At 39.7% G+C, this 22102-nt stretch overlaps 1 long non-coding RNA gene and 1 pseudogene across 1 annotated transcript in view; one reads left to right on the top strand and one right to left on the bottom strand.

Moving 5' to 3' along the window:
- Positions 1-22102, top strand: part of LOC107000433 (uncharacterized) — a 119665-nt gene that overhangs the window by 52352 nt on the left and 45211 nt on the right. The gene's annotated exons all lie outside the window — the stretch shown is intronic.
- LOC144338664 (large ribosomal subunit protein eL6 pseudogene) lies at positions 12627-13793 on the bottom strand (annotated as a pseudogene).

Here is a 22102-nt window from a genome sequence, read left to right as displayed (position 1 = left end):
TCCATCTATATTTCTAGATAATCTGTGGAGTAGGTAGACAGGAGGAAGCAGATGTGTGTGTGTGTATATATATATATAGTATATATAAATGCACATTTGCATACATAAAACACATATATCTTATATATAAATATATAATACATTTGTATATATTTATATAATTTTAAGAGACTGAAGGAAATACAATGAAACAAGTCTTTTACTACTTGGTTCGTCAGAATTAACCACTGGCATTATGGGTCCATTTTCCTGCTTCATTGCTTACTTGGTAACTTTTTAGTGGATACCAGATCTGTAAATTTTACCTTGTTGGATGTTTATTATTTTTGTAATCTTGTGAATATTCTTGAGTTTTTTCTGGTTCATTTTAGTCTTGTTTTTAAGCTGTTAGGCAAGACCAGATAAGCATTTAGTAGGGATATTTTCCCCCCAATCATGAGGCAAAACTCTTATGAGTACTTTACATGATGCCTTTTGAGTTTTGAGGTGTTTCAGTCTGGTTGATGGGAACAGGAACTATTTCCAGTCCATTGTGAGACACTGTTCTCTTTAGTCCTTTCAGATGGTTGTTTCCCAGTGTCTGGGTCCTCTACTAGTTTACTCACACACATTTGCTGAGTAGTACTGATTTGAATACTGCAAGGGGATCCTCTGAAGATCTCCAGGGCTCTCTCTCTGGACAGCAGATTTTCTCTGGTACTCTGCCCTGTTTGCTTCGGCTGCTTTGGCCTTCCTGGACTTCAGCTCCAGCTCCAGCTCCTAAATTTCTTGAGATCATTGGGCTGTAGCTGGTTCCCCCTTCCCTATGCTGTGGCCTCAAAACTCTTTCCAGGCAGTGGGCTGAGGCAATAATAGGGTTCATATAGTTTGTTTCCTGTCTCTCAAGGATCATTGTCATTTGTTGCCTATTGTCTAATGGTTTAAAATCATTGTATTTTTTGTCTTTTTTCTTAGTTGTTTCAGACAGGAAGGTAAATATGGTCCCTGTTATTTCTCATGCCTTCTTCAAAATCTTTTATTTTTAACATTTATGTCTTTAATCCATCTGGAATTTATTTTTGATGAGATAAATACCATTTTAATATTTTTTCCAGTGGTCAGCCAGTTGTCCAACATCATATTTTGAATTCTTCCCTTCCTTCCTTACCCAGTCTGAAATGGCACCTTTGTCATAAGCCCAACCTTCATAGAATTTGAATCTATTTCTGAACTCTTTATTCTATTCCATGGATTTTTCACTTTTTATCTAATATCAAACTTTTTTACTTATTGGAATTCCAAAATATATTGCATTGTCTAGTAACACTATCTATCTCTCATTTTTATTTTCAAGATTTCTCTGAGTTTTCTCACGTTATTTTTCTGCATGAACTGCAAGTTCCTTCTTAAATATTGGAGATACTATTTATTGGAATTGCATTAAATGTATAGGACATATATAAATTTGAAGGTGGCAAAAAGAAGACTTGGGAGAATACAAGTTCAATCACTTCAGTTTTCATAGTGAAGTAGGAGGCAGAGACACAAAGCTGGGAGCAAGTAGAATAGAGGTGAGATGCACACTAAAGGTAAATGATAAATGTTCCAGGGTATCATATGTGCTCTAGTGAGTGAAGTTATTGGATCTCAGATAGGAATTGCTCTTCAGGCTATGCAAAACACTGGCCAAATATCACAGGACTGAAAATGAAGAGATCTCACTATTTGCACTTTGATGTTTCCTTTCTCTGAAATTATAAAACATGCTACAAATGAGTCCCAGAATTAGTATTTGTTGTCGCCAAACTATGGCCCTCCCAAACAGATCTCTTGTCATCCAATTTCTTTGAAAATACCTGTCTCCATGGTTCGCTGTTATACCTCCAGTCCCAAACATCTTGCCTGCCCATAGTTGTCACTCAATAAATCATGGTGGAATGAATGGATGAATTTCTGAATGGCTTCCTTAGATTTCTGCTTAAAATACTATGTTGTTATCTCTGCCAGTCTTTCTTCAGATTCAAGGCAGCCAAAAATTTAACCAGCTAAAACTTCAAATGGAAAACTCACTAATTACCTGGAAATGCACAATGTATGGTGGATTTCTTCTGCTTTGCAAACTAGTGCAATGTCTGAAACTATTTTTGAGAAAATGCTTCATTCAATATTAGCCGTTTGTTTTGTTATTGTTTTTTTTTTGAGACGGAATTTCACTCTTGTTGCCCAGGCTGGAGTGCAATGGTACGATCTCCGCTCACCTCAACCTCTGCCTCCCAGGTTCAAGTGCCTCAGCCTCCCAAGTAGCTGGGATTACAGGCATGTGCCACCACGCCCGGCTAATTTTTTTCTTTTAGTAGAGACAGGATTTCTCCATGTTGGTCAGTCTAGTCTCAAACTCCTGACCTCAGGTGATCTGCCCGCCTCAGCCTCCCAAACGGCTGGGGTTACAGGCATGAGCCACCGCGCCCGGCCATTCTTAGTTTTCTTAGACTTTCTTTCCAAACTACCTAAGTTATTATTCATGTAAGTAGGCTCATGGGAGAACTAAAATAAAAAAGAGCTTAAGGCAAAAGTGACCTGATTTCATTCAACAGTCATCTCAATAATAGAGATAAAAAAGGGAGGAAGAAGTCTTAATAGAAGTCAAATTCTATTAACATGTGATTCTACATTTGGCCCTAAGTGAACTGCATACTCCACTATTTGAATCACCCAATGGTTGTGAAAAAGAAGACTCTCTTAGTTAGGTAAAATTTTCCAATAGTTATCTGATAAATTAGATGTAAACAAGCATATGGTTTAAATTGGTACAATTCCTTCACTCTAAAATATCTCACGGTGATTTCTAATGGAGAAAAGCAGAGTGCTCTCTTTTTAGTGACCAAGTTTATTCTTATTCTGATAGGAAGACATATTTTAAGCATTCAAGGCAATCTTCATGCAAGATTCCACTATTAAACAGGAAAAGGAAAATTTTTTAAATTAAAAATTCACTAAAACATTTTAGATATTGGCCTGATGAGACCTTTTGTAAACCCTTTAGATTCACTTGAAGCCTGCTTCCTCCTTTTAAAACTTATTTTATATTATTTTATTTTTAAGGGAAGCAAGGCTTGAAATGCTTTAACACCCTCTCAGAGACTGTTTTGCTATTACACAGCCCATAAAAAGCAATGTTTGGATGATTTAAGGGGAAACGAATCAGAAATGTAAAGGTTCAGTTTTCCTTGTGTAACTCAAGTTGGTTTTATTCTCCCCCTCCAGGTTCAATAGAAATGGCCCTTAGGGTAAAACACATCTTAGATTTTATTAAAACAAAAAATATTATCTATGAACATGGAGATAGTAATGTCTACTATAAAATGTTTTTATTTTAAAACATTTAGACACTAAATCTTACATTTTTCCATGGATTCACAAGGGATTTCACATTTTCCCCAATTTCTGCAGAAGGAACAATTTTCTTGCCTCGAAGCTGGTCAAATAAATCCTGTGTTTCAGAGTTGGGTGGAAATGTGATCTCAGCTCCCCCGGGGATGTTTTCATGAGGTTTCTCTCAAAAGCTATTTTAGGCTTCTCAGTTACACACCCCGAAGGGCTGATGATAGTGTAGTCTAGGGTATCTCTGGAACTGGTTGGCAATATTTTAAATGTGGTTATTCCTCATAGATTCAATATTTATTTCTTCTAACATTTAAATAAGATTTTCATTTAGGCATTGAACTTGTGTGATACAAGCATTTCTAAACAGGTTAATAAGTGGTTTCACCCTCCACTTATATAAAGGAAAAGGGAGTCAACAAATTGCTTTTCTCTCCTCACTCTACCCTACTGACTGAAACAGGAAAATTCTATCATGTTTCTGGGCTGCAAGCTCCTCATCTATAAATGAGAGTGGTTAATCTCTGGGATCCCTCCCACAGCTGATGGGCAGTTTTGGCACATAGTAATTATTTGTGAAGTGGTAACATTTGTTTTTATTAATGACCTGACTTCATGGTCAGTATTGGAATATCTTAGTTTTAAATTCCTCTGGGATATCCCATACTAGTATCTATTTGTTTAATTATTAATAATCTTTGTAAAAATATATGTACATGTCTTCCAGATAGCAGCATGGCATGGTAGGAAGAACCTAGACTTTGACTCAAAGGTCTTACACTTAAGTCTTGCCTCATTACTTTTTAGCTGTTGTAATCTTAGGAAATTTTCTTCATTTTTTAAAAAGGCTCAATTTCTTCATCTGTAAAATGGAGGTGAAGGTAATACTATTAGGCATAGTTCTTCCTTGCAAATAATAGAATCCACTCTAGTTAGTTTAGGCAAATATATATATATAAAGCAACTCACAGAATCTCCTGGAGGGCAAGAGAAGCAGACTTAGGAAGTATCAGGCCAGAAACAACATCAAATCACACTGTACAATCTGCTCCATCGAAAACATCGTCACTGCCAATGCTTGGCAACAACTCTGCTTCTTGCAGAGACACTGTAGCTTGCATTGATAATGCTTGGAACTAGATGCTAGGAGCTCAGTCATTGAGCTCCTGGGGTCATGTTCACCTGAGATGGATACCATGCATGTCTACCTTCTTGTAGCATTACCTTCCAAGCTGGGACTCACATGGATGCAAAGACTCATGCTCTGATGTCAGCAGCAAAGGAGCCTGGAACAATGTTACAATGTGGAAAACTCTCCAAACTCATAAAAGATGTTTAGAACATATTAGGCATTCTCAAACTAAGAGAGATCAACGTTGAGAATCAAAGCCCCAAGTAAGAACTCCTGCACTGTGTGTATGGTGATTACTGCATTTTAAAGCTTGTTTTATGATTTGAGGAAAAACAAGGTAGATGAAGCTTAAAAATAAAAATTGCTAGAATATCTAGATAAATGTGCTATCTTTTTTTGAACATATATTACATATATGACTATAAAATTTGTATTATAAAAATTCATGATCAGACAAGAGAAGGCAAAAAAGGGTATTCAAATAGGAAGAAGAGGAACTCAAATTGCCTGTTTGCAGATGACGTGATTGTATATTTAGAAAACCCCATCGTCTCAGCCCAAAAACTCCTTAAGCTGATAGGCAACTTCAGCAGTCTCAGATACAAAATCAGTGTGCAAAAATCACAAGCATTCCCATATACCAATAACAAACAGAGAGCCAAATCATGAGTGAACTCCCATTCACAATTGCTACAAAGAAAATAAAATACCTAGGAATACAACTTATGAGGGATATGAAGGACCTCTTCAAAGAGGACCACAAACCATTGCTCAATGAAATAAGAGAGGACACAAACAGATGGAAAAAAATTCCATGCTCGTGGATATGAAGAATCAATATCATGAAAACAGCCATACTGTCCAAAGTAATTTATAGATTCAATGCTATTCCCATCAAGCTACAACTGACTTTCTTCACAGAACTAGAAAAAACTACTTTAAATTTCATATGGAACCAAAAATGAGCCCATATAGCCAAGACAATCCTAAGCAAAAAGAACAAAGCTGGAGGCATCATGCTACCTGACTTCAAACTATACTGCAAGGCTACAGTAACCAAAACAGCATGATACTGGTACCAAAACAGATATAGAGACCAGTGGAACAGAACAGAGGCCTCAGAAATAACACCATACATCTATAACCACCTGATCTTCAGCAAACCCAACAAAAACAAGCAATGGGGAAAGGATTCCCTATTTAATAAATGGTGCTGGGAAAGCTGTCTAGCCGTATGCAGAAAACAGAAACTGGACCCCCTCCTTACACTGTATATGAAAATTAACTCAAGATGGATTAAAGACTTAAATGTAAAACCTAAAATCCTAAAAACCCTAAAAGAAAACCTAGACGATACCATTCAGGACATCGGCATAGGCAAAGACTTCATGACTAAAACACCAAAAGCAATTGCAACAAAAATGAAAATTGACAAATGGGGTCTAATTGAACTAAAGAGCTTCTGCTCAGCAAAAGAAACGATCATCAGCGTGAACAGGCAACCTACAGAATGGGAGAAAATTTTTGCAATCTATCCATCTGACAAAGGGCTAATATCCAGAATCTACAAAGAACTTACAAATTTCCAAGAAAAAAATGAACGACATGAAAAAGTGGGCAAAGGATATGAACAGACACTTCTCAAAAGAAGACATTTATGCTGCCAACAAACATGGGAAAAAAAGCTTGTCAACACTGTTTATTAGAGAAATGCAAATCAAAACTATAATGAGATACCATCTCATGCCAGTTAGAATGGCAATCATTAAAAAGTCTTGAAACAACAGATGCTGGCAAGGATGTAGAGAAATAGGAACGCTTTTACACTGTTGGTGGGAGAGTAAATTAGTTCAACCATTGTGGAAGATAGTGTGACGATTCCTCAAGGATCTAGAACCAGAAATACCATTTAACTCAGCAATCCCATTACTGGGTATATGCCCAAAAGATTATAAATCATTCTAGTATAAAGACATGTGCACATGTATATTTATTGCAGCACTATTTACAATAGCAAAGACTTCAAACCAACCCAAATGCCTGTCAGTAATAGACTGGATAAAGAAAATGTGGCACATATACACCATGGAACACTATGCAGCCATAAAAAAAGAATGAGTTCATGTCCTTTGCAGGGACATGGATGAAGCTGGAAACCGTCATCCTCAGCAAACTAACACAGGAACAGAAAACCAAACACCTCATATTCTCACTCATAAGTGTGAGGTGAACAATGAGAGCACGTGGACACAGGAAGGGGAACATCACACACCAGAGCCTATCAGGGGTTGGGGGGAAAAGGGAGGGAGAGCATTAGGACGAATACCTAATGCATGCAGGGCTTAAAACCCAGATGACGGGCTGATAGATGCAGCAAAACACCATGGCACATGTATACCTATATAACAAACCTGCATGTTCACCACATGTATCCCAGAACTTAAAATTAAAAAAAATTCATGAAGTAGAGAAGAAGTGCCGCCCAGCAATTCTACCAGCCAACAACTACTCTTACCATTTTGGTTCATATCCAGCCAACCATCCAATGTAGCTATAATTATATATACATTAGATATATATACCTATATCATACATATATACAATTTTATTTATATATTATTATACACACAATAATTTTGTATTTTTTGCAGAGACAGGGTTTCACCATGTTGGTCAGGCTGGTGTTGAACTCCCGGCCTCTAGTGATCTGCCTGCCTCAGCCTTCCAAACTGCTGGGATTACAGGCATGAGCCATTGTGCCTGGCCCTCAATTTTAAAAATTTAAATAATATGTCACGGCCATATTTTCATGCCGATAAATATTGATCAACATTATCACTTTTAATGGCTGCATATTGTGCTGTTATATGATTATAAAATACTTTTTTCACTAATCACATATTCACAGGTAGTTTCCAAATTTTTGCTTTTATCAAGAGAGTTATGATGATTTCTATATAACCAAATACATTTTTGGCATAATTCTTTTTTTTTCTTTTTACTTTTTTTCTCTAACCTTGTCTTCTTGCTTTATTTCATTAATTTGATCTTCAATCACAGATACCCTTTCTTCCACTTGATCAAATCGGCTATTGAAGCTTGTGCATGTGTCAAGAAGTTCTTGTGCCATCATTTTCAGCTCCATCAGGTCATTTAAGGTCTTCTCTATACTGTTTATTCTAGTTAACCATTCATCTAACCTTTTTTCAAGGTTTTTAGCTTCCTTGCAATGGGTTTGAACATGCTCCTTAAGCTCAGAGAAGTTTGTTATTACCGACCTTCTGAAGCCTACTTCTGTCAACTTATCAAAGTCATTCTCCATCCAGCTTTGTTCTGTTGCTGGCGAGGAGCTGCAATGCTTTGGAGGAGAAGAGGAGCTCTGGTCTTTAGAATCTTCAGCTTTTCTGCTCTGGTTTCTCTCCATCTTTGTGGTTTTATCTACCTTTGATCTTTGATGTCAGTGACCTACAGATGGGGTTTTCGTGTAGATGCCCTTTTTTTGTGATGTTGATGCTATTCCCTTCTGTTTGTTAGTTTTCCTCTTAACAGTCAGGTCCCTCAGCTGCAGGTCTGTTGGAGTTTGCTGGAGGTCTACTCCAGACCCTGTTTACCTGGGTGTCTCCAGTGCAGGCTGCAGAACAGCAAATATTGCTGCCTGATCCTTCCTCTGGAAGCTTCATCCCAGAGGGGCACCCACCTATATGAGGTGTCTGTTAGCCCCTACTGGGAGGTGTCTCCCAGTTAGGCTACACGAGGGTCAGGGACCCACTTGAGGAGGCAGTCTGTCCATTCTCAGAGTTCAAACACCATGCTGGGAGAACCACTGCTCTCTTAAGAGCTGTCAGACAGGGTTGTTTACGTCTGCAGAAGTTGTCTGCAGCCTTTTGTTCAGGTATGCCCTGCCCACAGAGGTGGGGTCTATAGAGTTAGTAGGCTTTGCTGAGCTGCAGTGGGCTCTGCCCAGTTCGAGCTTCCCAGTTGCTTTGGTTACCTACTCAAACCTCAGCAATGGTGGATGCCCCTCCCCTAGCCAGGCTGCCGCCTTGCAGTTTGATCTCAGACTTCTGCGCTAGCAGTGAGCAAAGCCTCATTGGCATGGGACCCGCCAAGCCAGGCACGGGAGAGAATCTCCTTGTCTGTCGGTTGCTAAGACCTTGGGAAAAGTGCAGTATTCAGGTGGAAGTGTCCCATTTTTCCAGGTACAGTCTGACACAGCTTCCCTTGGCTAGGAAAGGGAAATCCCTTGACCCCTTGTGCTTCCTGGGTGAGGCGACACCCTGCCCTGCTTCAGCTCGCCCTCCATGGGCTGCACCCACTGTCCAACCAGTCCCTATGAGATGAACCAGGTACCTCAGTTGGAAATGCAGAAATCACCCGTCTTCTGCATCAGTCATGCTGGGAGCTGCAGACCAGAGCTGTTCCTATTCGGCCATCTTGGAATGGAGCGCATTGCTGTTCCTATTTTGCCATCTTGGAATGGAGCTTGTTCTTTTTTTCTTTTTTTTTTTTTTCTTGAGATGGAGTCTCTCTCTGTTGCCCAGACTTCTGTGCAGTGGCACAATCTCAGCTCTCTGCAACCTCCGCCTCCAGGGTTCAAGCAATTGTTCTGCCTCAGCCTTCCGAGTAGCTGGGACAACAGTTGCCCACCACTACGTCCAGCTAATTTTTGTATTTTTTTAGTAGAGATGGGGTTTTACAGTATTGCTTAGGCTGGTCTCTAACTCCTGAGTTCAGGCAGTCCACCTGCCTCAGCCTCCCAAACTGCTGGGATTACAGGTGTGAGCCACCATGCCTGGTCAAGTAATTCTTTATGATGACTTTGTAGAACTAGAATCACTGCTATTTCAAAGTATAAACAACTGAAAAGACTTTCATATGTGCAGCCAAATTAGCCTCAGAAAATTTGTAACAATTTCTACTACCACAGTATATGCATGTCTGTTTCCCCATATTATCACTGACAGTGAGTATTATTGACCTTTTTTTTATTTTGATCAATTTGCTAGGAGAAAAATATTTCATTAATATTTAACTTGCATTTCTTTATTTACTGTTTACATATATTTCACACAAATTTATTTTCCGCTTATATTTCTTTATTGTGAGCTCCATGTTTATATCCTTCATCCACTAATGGATTGATGGTTACTTTTCATTGGTTTTTAGAGCTTGTCATATACAAAGATATTGAATATTTGTCTTCTATATGTCCTCCACATACCTTTTCTTTTGAGATAAAAAATACATTTAGCAAAGTGTGCAAGTCTTAAGTTTACAATTTCGTATGCATATATCACATAACAATCACCCAGATCTAGCAAATAACAGTTCTAGTACCCAAGAAGGGCCTTCATTTTCCTCCCCAGTAAATACCTTCCATAGAGGTAACCACTGTCCTGACACCATGGATTAGTATTGCGTCTTCATATAAATGGAATCCTACATGGAAAGGAGCCATTATGTCTGGGAATGTCATCTATGCTGATTCATGAAAAACAGCCCACTTCTCTGAGCTACAATTCACCAATCAGTGAAATGAAGATAATAATAGTACTTTTCTCATATGGTGGTTGTGGAGATAGAGATAATGCAAGTAATTATGTTATGAGCAAATATTAATTTAATGAGGTAATAAAATTCTAGAACAGTGTTTGGCCTGTGGTAAATAGTAATACTTCATTAAGTGTTAGCTACTAGTATTATGCTACTGGGTTACCTTTGCTAATTTTTTTATTCAGAGTTTTTGTATTGATAATAGTAAATGAGTTTTGTATTGATAATTGTTAATGAGTTTAGTCATGCCGTGTGTGTGTGTGTGTGTGTGTGTGTGTATGTACTAGTCTTGTCTCATTTTGATATTGAGTTATGCTCATAAATGACACCTTTATCTATCTTCATGTTCATTCCAGAAGTTTTGGAATGACCCTTTACTGCTTGCATCCGCCTGAGAACACTACCAAATATGTCACCCAGATACCTCTCAGATCTGCTGACTTCTTCATCACTGTCCTCTTCACTCTTGTTTCTGCCTCCATCATCATTCTGCTTGTCCAGTGTAATAAGTGATCTCCGCATTTCTAAACATGTACCCCTTCCTGTGGTATTTAGGTTAAAACTCTAAGATCCTTATCATGGTCTACCAGGCTCTTTATATTATAGCCCTGCTTCTCCATCCCTGGCTTGCACCAGGGTTCCGCTCACCCGCTGCTCTGGACATACTCCCTGCCCAGAAACACACTCCCTTGTCCCTAGCCTGGCCAATCCCTCCACATTCTTTCTCACTGATGCATTTCCTATGTGGAACTATCCAACAGACTGCCCTGGGTAATCATTCATCTTACCCTTCACTTTCTCAGCACTCACATAATCTATAATTATGCATGTGTTTGTGTGTCATTGTTTAATATCTGCCTCTTAGCTCTAGGACTTACTCCTTTGTTTGCCACTTTAGCTAGCATAATGCTTTGTACATAAGAGTTACTCAATCAATATTTATTGATAAAATTATTGAGAGGTTCCCAGTCTCACTGTGGAGACAGATACATAGACAATAGCAATGAGAGGAAAAGCCAAAACAGATGTATGAAAACAGATGTTGGGAGCACAAAAAAGGAAGAAACAAACTCCACCTGGGAACCCTCCCATTAGCAGGTAACAGAAAGAGTTGCTCATTGATTAGCTAACCTTGGCTTGGATGTTATTCTCTCACAGTTGAGAATGTTGATGGCACTGCATTGCTGTTTAACACACAGAGAAGGAGCTGGCTCCATACCAGATATTAGATGCACAAGTCCCAAAGGATTCAAGGAGGCAAACATTCATCTGAACTCTTGGCTCACACAGAGCACAAAGGCAGCTCTGAAGGGGGCAGACGTTTTCTGCACCCACCGTCCTGTTTATTTTCTCCTCCAGTGGAGGGGGTAACATAGGTCAGCTGGAATGGTGCATCCTGATGAATATTTATTGACCCAAAATGTCATGCTGACAGACATGTGGACAGGCAGAGAAAGATTTCTCTTACAGAGGCCTTCCTTCTCTGCTCCCATGGTTCTGACACAGCTGACATTTCCCTACGTGGGTCCTGACTTCTCCAGCTGCTCCTGGGGATGCTGGTGTCTCTCTGATGGGGTCACTGAAGACACTATTCCACATTCTTTCTTGGGGGCTGCGCTGCCACTCTGGCCTCTCTCAAATGGTGGTCTTAAGATGTTGGTTTCCCATTCTTCCAGCCAGCACGTGCACAATCAGCTAGCCAGTCTCAATTCCAGTCTCTTCTCCACCAGCTTTTCCCCCTCCTCCTGGATTTCATTGTCAGGGTCATAGGTGGCCAAAATTAACTGCATTTTGAAGAGGGAGGTCCTAGGTGACACTCAGAATCATCTTTGTGATAAAAAAAAAAAATGGGTTCTGTTTTTGCTATAAAAAATAGATGTGGGGTCACAAATGTGACCCTTTTCTCTCTTACAGTCCTAATATTTTTCTCTGTTTTCTGTTTTTTCTTTCCCATTTCTCACATCAAAGCTTACTTAATTTTTATTTTAAAAACTTTTTATTGTTAAATATATTGTAAGTACCAAAAAGCCATAAAAAGAGAATGTGCAAGTTAAAATAATGGTTTCAAAGCTATAACTCTTGTAAACACTACCCGTGATAAGAGAATTTTTCCAGCCAGCTCAGAAGCCCTCTACATGCCCATCTCTCAAACATCTCTCCTCTTCCAGCAAAAGTAATCATTGTCCTTTTATTGCAACCACTTCTCACTTCTTAAAAATAGTCTTATCACCTAAGTGTATATTCCTAAACACTTGTTTAGCTTTGCCTGTTTTTTATAAACATCTTTTAAGTGCCTTTTAGTCCATAGGCTTCCCCTTCATCTCCTTATTTTTCCTTACAATTTATTCATTGAAAGAATTGGAACACTTAATCTAAAGAGTTTCCTACAGTCTGGAATTAGCTGGTTGCTTCCCCACAGTAAAGTTTACTCTGTTCCTTTAGTCTCTGTGTTTCTGATTGTATCTAAGTGACCAATCCAGGTCCTCCTCCTCCTTCTTCTTGTTTTAAAGCATTAGGACATTATTATTAGGTGCTCTTCCTTAGAGGTTATGTATGTCTCAGTGTCTCTCTTTTTGTGACATCAGTAGTCATTGATGTTTAATGGCTTTGATTTTTGCAAAATTTGTGACTCCACGGCTTTCTGATCAATCTTGCACTGCTCTTTAATCTCATATTTCTCTTTTTCTGTGTCAAGGATCTCACCTTCCTGAGGTCTGGGCTTCTGCAGCTGCTTCTTTGTGAAGTAAGCATCAGTAAGATGTTTTGGGATTTTTACATTGCTGATATCAATTCTGGTTGAGGTGCAATGACAAATTTCTGGTGTGTTCTTTGTAGAGGAACTCGATGGAGGATCAGAGGTCCAGTCACAAGTAGCAACAAAGCCGCTACCCAGCTGCTTCAGGAAAACCACCCTCTTGCTCCTGTGGTGTCCAATGAGGATGATCAGAATGGTCCTGGGGGTGATGCTGGCTCACAGTTTCCTCACGTGCGGACTCAAGGGTATTTTGCTGTGGCTCAACAGCTTTTGAGGCACGTCTTCAGTAGGATATCTAGGAATTTTGTGAAGTTTAACCACCCAGATACCACCATTCTTGTCACCACTATCTGGTTTTTAACCGTTGCAAGAAGCTTCTTATTTTTCTTTTTGACCTTGGATTTAGTGGCTGAGTACTTCCTCTTGTACATGGCCTTTCTGGAATACATAGTAGATCAGGAATATGTGCCAATTCCTCTGACAAGGGCAGGATTTCAACTGCAATGGGGCTTCCCCTTCTTGGGCTTTTTAGCCCTGAAGTTACCCCTTTCCACTTTGCCACTAGCATTAGCCTTCTTGGCTTCGGTCTTCTTTTTAGTATGCAGCTTCTCAACTTTTTCACCCATCATCTTGCAAGGAAAGAGAACTCGAATTTGTTGAAATTTAAGTACTCATGTGGTTTTTGTTTCTTCAGTGGCACACTTTGCATAGTAAAAACAAAAGGGAACCTTAAAATTTTTAAACTATTATTTACCAATTTTCCAAAAACTAGTTGGTTCCCTAGCATCTTCTGAAGATATCAATTTAGGGTTTTTTTTTGGCAGGGGGTGGAAGAGGGGATGGGGACAATTTTATTTTATTGTGGTAAGAACACAACATGAGATCTACCCTCAGGAAACTTTAAAGTGTACAAGTCCTTATTGTTGCCTGTATGTATTATATTATAATACAGATATCTAGAGTTTATCATCCTGCTTAACTGAAACTTTATGCCTCTTGATTGATAACTCCCCATTTCTCCCTTCTGCCAGCTACTGGTTACCACCATTCTACCCTTTGCTTCTATAAATTTGGCTATTTTAGATACCTCATATAAGAAGAATCATACGGTATTTTTCTTTCTATGACTGGTTTATTTCACTTAACGAAATATCCTCAAGGTTGATATGTTGTTGCATATTGCACAATGTCCTTCTTTTTAAAGGCTGAATAGTATTCTATTGTATGTATATATCACATTTTCTTTATCCATTCATATTTTGATGGATATCAAAGTTATTTCCACATCTTGGCTATTGTGAATAGTGTCTCAATCAACAGGAGAGTGCCAACATAGCTTCAGGATCCTAATTTCGATTATTTTGGATAAATATCCAGAAGTGGGATTGCTGAATAATATGGTATGTGATTTAGTTAAGCTTTTAATTTTTTGAGGAACATCCATGCTGTTTTCCACAGTAGCTGTACCAAATTGATTCCCATCATCAGTATGGCAAAATTGAAAATCTTGCACACTGTTGGTTAGAATCAATTTGGTTTTTTAGAGCTGATTTTAAAGTAGTTAAATAGGCAACCACTCATGTTACACTTTGACATTTCTTCCTCTCTCACACACATCACATGGGGAGAAAGGATTCAAGGAGAGGAAACCCACAGCCTCTGAGTCAGGGGAGAAGTTAGGCCAACAAAAATGTTGGGACCCGTGGAGGATCCCAGTAAGCAAGCAAGCCTCAGAATTGCTCAGGGTGACCTTTCCTCTTCAAGTCAAATACATTTGTGTGTAATGAGGATTCTGTTGGCCACACTCCCTTATAGTTAACACATGGGAAGGTATTAAAAAGAGGCCTCTCTGGAGACACTTTGGCTTCCTTTCATAATCAGCATCTGATCCCTTCTGGAGATGGGGCAATTCATCTTCCATTAATTCACGTTCCTATGTTCAACCTTCTTCCCTACCCCCTACAGGGAATGTCTGCAAACATCAAATGCTTCTCAAGTCTCCTCCAATGCTGACTGGTGTCTCTTCTATTTTTTTCCTTTAGTAGTAGCTAGGGACTGTGGTTTGGGGCTGCTTTGGAGTGTGAGTTAGGGGGTGAGATGAAGAGGCAAGTAGTCTAGCAGAACGAGTTGAGATTAGAGTTTCTAGCAGGGTCCTTTGAACAATTCTAAAGGCTTCTTCTTATAATTTTTTAATTGATGTATAATTCACCTGTCTATAATTTACTGTTTTGAAGTATGCAATTCGGTGGCTTTTAATATATTCAAAAGGTTGTGCAGCTATTATCACTGTGTAATTCTAGAATATATTCATTGCTCCTGAAAGAAACCCTGACACATTAGCAGGCACTCTGCATTCTCCCACCCCACTCCACCCAACCCTGACAACCTCTAATAATCCACTTTCTGACTCTGTTTTTTATTCTGGGATTTTTACTTAAATGGAATTACATAATAAGTGGACTTCATATCTGGCTTGTTTTACTTATCATAATGCTTTCAAGGTGCATCCATGTTGTAGAATGTATCAGTACTTTGTTCCTTTTATGGCTGAATAATATTCCATAATTTGGATGTAGAACTTTTTATTCATTTACTCATCAGTTGATAAAAATTTGGGTTATCTCTACCTTTCAGTTATTATGAATAATGTTTCTGTGAACATTTCTGTATATGTTTTTATGTGAATATGTGTTTTTAATTTTCTTGGATATATATAGCATTACTAGGTCATAAAATTCTGTTTAACTTTTGGAAGAACTGGCAAGCTCTTTTCCAAAAAAAAGCTGCATAATTTCATACTCCAGCTAGCGAGGCAGAAGGGTTTCAGTTTCTCCATGTCCTCACCAATACTTCTTACTTTCTGTCTTTTTAAATCTTAGCCATCGTACCTGTAGGAAGCAGTATCACATTGTGGTTTTGATTTGCATAGTCTTTCGTGAATAATGATGTTGAGCATCTTTTCATGTGCTGGTTGACCACTTATGTATCTTCTTTGGAGAATCTTTTTTAAAAAGTACTATACACATTCCTAGAGAGATGTGTTTGCTGTTACTAATTCTCTCTAGGTTTCTTCTTTTGCCTTGGAATATCGGGGAAAGTCCCAAGAGTGTTCTGCATCCTTGCTCCTTGATCTCATCTTTACATGAAGAAGGCCGCACAGCAGAAGCAGCAGCAGATTCAAAGCGGGGCTGAGGGTGGGGAAAGTGGGTGCTGTTCTTGTTTGTGTGATTTGAGAAAACTCCCTGAGTGAGGATAAAAGACACCCAATCTGTTAGTGTCTCTTTCCTTGGGTTCTATGTTGAATACTTTGTCCTTCGATATCTATTAGAGGGTGAGAAGGAAGTGGTGGTCCCAGAAATCATTTTTCTTTGTTTTGGATGGAGAGGACTCAGAGAAGTATTCCATGGAAAGGTTGCTGAGGCATTCATGACCAGGACTGGCTCCAAGTACCTCTTCCTTTGTTCATCTTCCTTTCCCCAGAGTCTCCTTCCTGCCTTGTCACTGGAAGGCTTCTGAGTGGCTCTCAGGTATCCTCTTAGCAAGGGACAAAGTAAACTCCTTAGGCTTGCGCCTTAGGCTCTCCACCATGTTCCTTAGGACAACATAGGCAATGAAAGAAGCTCAAATATTGACCAGGAGCAGTGGCTCACACTTGTAATCCTAGCACTTTGGGAGACCAAGGCGGGCGGATCACCTGAGGTCAGGAGTTTGAGACCAGCCTGGCCAACATGGGGAAACACCATCTCTACTAAGGAGGATATAAAAATTTAGCCGGGCATGGTGGTGCTCACCTGTAGTCCCAGCTACTCTGGAGGCTGAGGCAGGAGAATCGCTTGAACCCGGAAGGCGGAGGTTGCAGTGAGCCGAGATTGTACCATTGCACTCTACCCTGGGCAACAAAAGCAAAACTCTGTCTCAAAAAAAAAAAAAAAAAAGCTCAAATATTATCTATGTGCTTAGCACTGTACTGGATGTGGGGAATGGGGTTCAGGAATAATGGATTTATTTCTTTCAAAAAACATTTTCAAGCACTTGCCATATGCCAGATTCGGTGCTTTCCTGAAGGAGAGCAATTTGGAGAAAAATAACTCCGAACCCAAGTCATCACTTGATATATCCCATGTGGATAGCCCCCATATGAAGTAGAGCCCCAGAAGAGAAGAGGCAAATGCAGTGTGCAGTGATGCCCAGCTAGGTGCAGAGTCATGAGGGAGTGACTAGTGATGCGGTTCCCCACATTGACTGGAGAAGCTTGGACAGGGAGCCCCCAGCTCAAGGAGGGAGAAACATCATTACCATGATATACAGGTGGAAACCGTGGTTTTGTCTTGAGCTATTGCATATTTTCCTGAACTTCTTATCTTATACATTCTAGGAGGCAATCTTATTCCACATGCTGAAATTATTTATGGAGGCAACAAGTAATTTAATCCATGATCATCTGCTAGGAGGGTATAACCATGTTAAATATAATCTTATTACGCTCCCTGCACCTTTTTGATTGCCATTTCCTTTTCCGTTGGTGTCAATTGTTTCTCCATTGCTGGTTCAAGTTTTCTACTCGATACGCAAAGGTTTTGAATTCATCTTGATTAAAACAGTGAGGCCCCAACTCCATCCTGCCAGCTTCCTTCGAAGTTCATGTATACTCTATATTCAGATCAGCTGCCCAGGGCACAAAGAAAGATGAGCTATGAGCTATGAAAACATGAGGACATCAGGCCAGATGCTTCAAGGCATTCAGCTTCCTTCTGGGAATAAAATCACTAAAGAGTTTTATCTCTCTGGAATGGTTTAAGTGTGCTAGAGGGAAAAAACAAAAAACTAAAACAAAGAACAGAAAATGAGCAGATATTGCTCAGGTCTCATCCAGCCATTTATATTAAGTTGCACTGTCCAAATTAGACTAGGATCAATTTATTTAAGCTGGTGGCAAGCTTCCCAATGCTCAGGAATGCCCAGAAATCTGGATTCTTATAAGATGTCCCATTTAGTAAGTTGGAGGATAGGTTCCTTATGTAGAGAATGTCCAGAAAGGGAAGCATGGGCTACTACTAATATATACGATGGCATTTTCTCATATTTGTGCATCAACCACTCTGTCTTCTGCCCTTTTACAAGACTGCCTTCTTCTCTTTCTCCTGCCTCTTTCTTCTCTCTTTATTCTCCTTCTATATGTATCTATCTCTGTTTCTGTGTGTACCTTTTTCTGCTAAATCAGTATCTTCCCTCCTTTGCCTCTTCCTCTTTCGCTTAATTTTTTCTCTCCCATTTTCAAATGAAAGACAATGGCTCTGATACTAGTACATTTTAAACAAGCTATTTTATCTCTTTGGAAAATAGTTCTGCATCTGTCAAATAAAATAATTCTTAAATTTCCCTCTACTGCTAAAATTCTATGATTCTTTGAAATACCTCATTTGTTCAAATAATCCAATGTTCTTCTCCAAAAATTTTCTATAGAAACCTGTGCAAATCGACTATATCAGGATTAACAAGCAGAGTAATAGCTTAATCCCCTTTTCTTTATCTTTGGGGATTTCTTTACCTTGGATATTAGAAAGTCAAACGCAATTTTTGACACTTCCTTTTTCCACACTCACAATTTCAGAAGCCTGAGAATATAGTGGTATGCTTCTGCAGTGGCAATTCAGAAATTTTATTAGCATCAGAAGCTAAGGATCTGGGAAAGAAGGATAAAGAGAAGGAGAAAGCCAGAAATCATAAATTTTATAAAGAATTTTTTGTGTTGTTGAACTCCCAAAGATTATTGTATGTAGTTCAGATTGCATGCCCTACTTTCTGTTTTCATGTTCCATGTATTTTCATGTTCTTTCCAAGATAGAATATCTAAGACAGCATCCCTTCCCCCTAAAAAAGAATGATTTTTATTTTCCATATGGTATATAATAGCAATCCTGGCAGTTGACCACATTTATGTAAACATGCAGAGATACCTATAAATTATTGGACTTATCCCAGTTTAAGTTTCCAACTATGTACTATAATATTTACAGCTGTTATTACTTTAACCTCAGAAGATATTTTGGTCCATTTATACGGCTGATTAGTAATTTAGACTGTAGGCTCCATTTATTACATTGTTTGGGAGTGGGGAACTCACAGATATTCACCTGAGGAACTGAGACTCTCTATATAAGCCAAGAGTTCTGCAACCTGGTGGAGATTTTCAAACCTGAGGACTCCAACTCCAAATACCAACCGACCATCAGTCACCTAGGGCTACCCTGCACTTTAAGATGACTTTGGGAGAACCTGGGCACTTCCCCAGAGTATTTACATTGGTAGTGAGAGGCCAGGAGAACTAACAGCCTCACTTTTAGGAATCGACCTTATCCAAAAGATCTGAGTCTGGTGGTGGGGTGGGGAGGAGACCCTAGTGGACCTTAATAATATTGCTGTAGGCCTCTTGACAGTAAAGACTAAACTGGGCTATTTCAATTTCCCCCATCCGTCTCCACTGCAAGTCTCATTGCTCTGCCCAGGCTGAGCGCAGTTCCCTTGAAGGTCCAAAAGGCTGGAAATCTGGGTCTCTATGCTGGTGCCAACTTCTGGGTCCACCTGCAGGGGGTGCCCTAAAACAGCAGCTGCCTCTCTGGGCTCTTTTACTACGGTACTTGGAAGAATTATTTTACTATTATTATTCATAATAACCATGCAGTTTATTCACATAGCATCTTAAGCTTTAGACACCTTTTCTTCTCCCTAAGTGCCTTTTTTATTTTTTATTGAAGCCTCGCAGTCACCAAATAAGGTAGCCTGTATAGAGAGGTGAAGTGACTTTACTGAGTTTAGGTGGGAATCAGTGGTAGAGACTGAACTAGAAGCCAAGCATCTTCATTTCTAGACCTGTGCTCTTTCTACAATAGTTCTTTACAATGAAGATAATAACAAACAGAAAACATTTCTGCTATTCCTTTTATTTTCATTCTCCTCTTTTAAACTTTGACATGCTTTATTTATGTCAGTTCTCCTGAGATCAGTTTTCATGAAACCCTAGTACTTTACTGGCTATCCTCCATACTCAAACAATGTTGAGTAGAATCTCCAGTCTTGTTCTGATTTATTCAGCAGATGGAGTGTTATTATCAATATTTCTTCAGCATTTGAGGGGGTATTTTTGGATGATAAAGCTAGTTTCCATTTATCATCATTTTATCCCCAGTGCTGGCTTGGGAAGCTTTGATTTTTGTTGTGTGAATGCGAACTATGAGATTGCATTCAACTTGTTCTGTTTTCCAAGCCAGAAGAATGGAGAACAGAGTGCAAACATATATGGTGGGCTTTGGCAACGTAGTGGTCATTTTCACTTAAAGGGAAAACTGGTATTCCATCAGATCATTATCCTTACCTCTGTAGAGCTGGAAGAGGTCATAGAAAACATTTAGTAATTCCAGTTCAAGGCTTTTGTTTTCACTAATGCAGAAAATAAGATTCAGAGAAGTCAGGAGATTGTCTGAGATCATGCGTCTACCTGGTGGCAGTGCTAGAACTAGACATCAGGTCATTTGTACCAGGTCTGAGGCATGAGGTCTGAGACACTCTCTGGGAAACCACAGGGCTTTGCACAGACTAGGACTGGCTACACTTGGAGAACGCCCAGGGGAATTCCATGTGATTAATTCAGTTCAACTTAACAAACATTGAATGGGGCCGCCACGGGGAAAACCTCGCAGGGCATTGCGTGGAGCCCCACATACCCCTAAAGGCTGATTGGGTATGGCCAGGCAACAATGTATTTTCCTCAGTTCTGCTCTGAGGGGCACAAGGATCAGACCTGCTGGGATGTTGCTATGTCTGCACTGGAAAAGCCTCTCTTAGGACCAAAGTCTTGATCTGGATGAATGGGGCTTAAGCTTTTCCTTTATTTCCTGTGGTAACTAAAAGAAAGGCCCCGGAGAGGCTTTCCTACCAAATCACAGGAAGACGACAGGACTAAGGAGAAGGAACACACTTTGTCTGTGGAAGTCACAGAGTTCTGAAACCCAGTGAGAAGCCCTGTTGTTATTAATAGTGGCCTTACCACAGCTGTGACTTAGAAATGGGAAAGAAGGGAGGTGAGAGAGAACCCCATGTGGGTGTGTGTGAGTGTGTGAGTGTGTGTTGATCTGACTGCAGGCATGTGCTTTGGAGGCTGAGCCCCACTGACACCAGGAAGGCAGGAATCCCTGCTGCCCAGCTGACAAGAGTGAGTCCCTGCCGGCCTCCTCCTTCCTCTCTCAGAGACAGCCATCATGGTGGGGGAGGAGGCAAAATTGCTAAGAATAGCCACAGTCTTTGAGACTTGCTCTTTTCAAGGAATCAATAGAATTAGAAATGAGATATTAGCTCTAATCAGTCACATATGTTTGGGTTCTTAGCCCCTAGGAAAAGAATTTCTAGCTGTGACTCCTCACCACAGCTGGTGGAGAAAATGCAACCTCGCAACGTGCAAAGCACATCTATACCTGTGGATTTGGGTGGGCCCCCTTCTGTCCTCCGGAAGGCTTGGGACAAAAGCACCCCTTCTCACATGTTGTCAGTCTGACACTTGGTCTGATTGGAAGTGGCCAGACTTCTGAGTCAGCATCCCCTTTGTGGCTTTTCAACAAGAGTAGAAAATTTCAGTGCACACATAACCCCAGACAGAGCCAAGAATTGGAGGTTGGAGGAGATCCCCCTCGCTGAGGCCCCCCAGTCCTTTGTCTTATTTGCTTATGTTTCCGAGACATGAAGGTGTTTTGAGAATTAGGTGCATAGTGAGAGGATGTTTTGGTTTTTGTTTTATTTTTTATTCTATAAAAATGTAAACCTACCAATAAGTTGTGAGAATAGCTAAATGAACCCCATATTGACTTCATGTACGTTCACTATTGGTCAGCAGGTTTTAACTGCAAACACAGGTTTCTCAGTATGGTTTCCTGACCACCTACATCAAAATCACCCCTCAGGCCTCTTATTCAGGATCTCAGGGCAGCCGGAACTACTGTACTTTGAGCAATTCCCCAGGTAGTGTTTGTGTGCTGATACATATGAACTACCCTTTTGTAAGCCTCACACTGAGTCAGGTGTCTGTTAATTTGCCCCTTAGTTCTTTGTGTTACCAACTCCACAAACTCCAATAAGTCACCAGAATATTGTGCTAATTGATGTCATCTCTTTAGGTCCTGCCTTACACCTCCAGAAAAATAAACAAGGAAAATCAGCTCCTTCTTCTTCTAAAATAGCACTCTTCTACCGAGCAACTCTGAATGGCCCTTATTCAAATTCCATAGACCTGCAATGAAAATAAAATATCATAT

Source organism: Macaca mulatta, chromosome 1 (genome assembly GCF_049350105.2).
Source record: "Macaca mulatta isolate MMU2019108-1 chromosome 1, T2T-MMU8v2.0, whole genome shotgun sequence".
Taxonomy (NCBI): Eukaryota; Metazoa; Chordata; class Mammalia; order Primates; family Cercopithecidae; genus Macaca; species Macaca mulatta.
The sequence above is the reverse complement of the archived record's forward strand: the minus strand, read 5'-3'. Positions and strand labels throughout refer to the sequence as shown.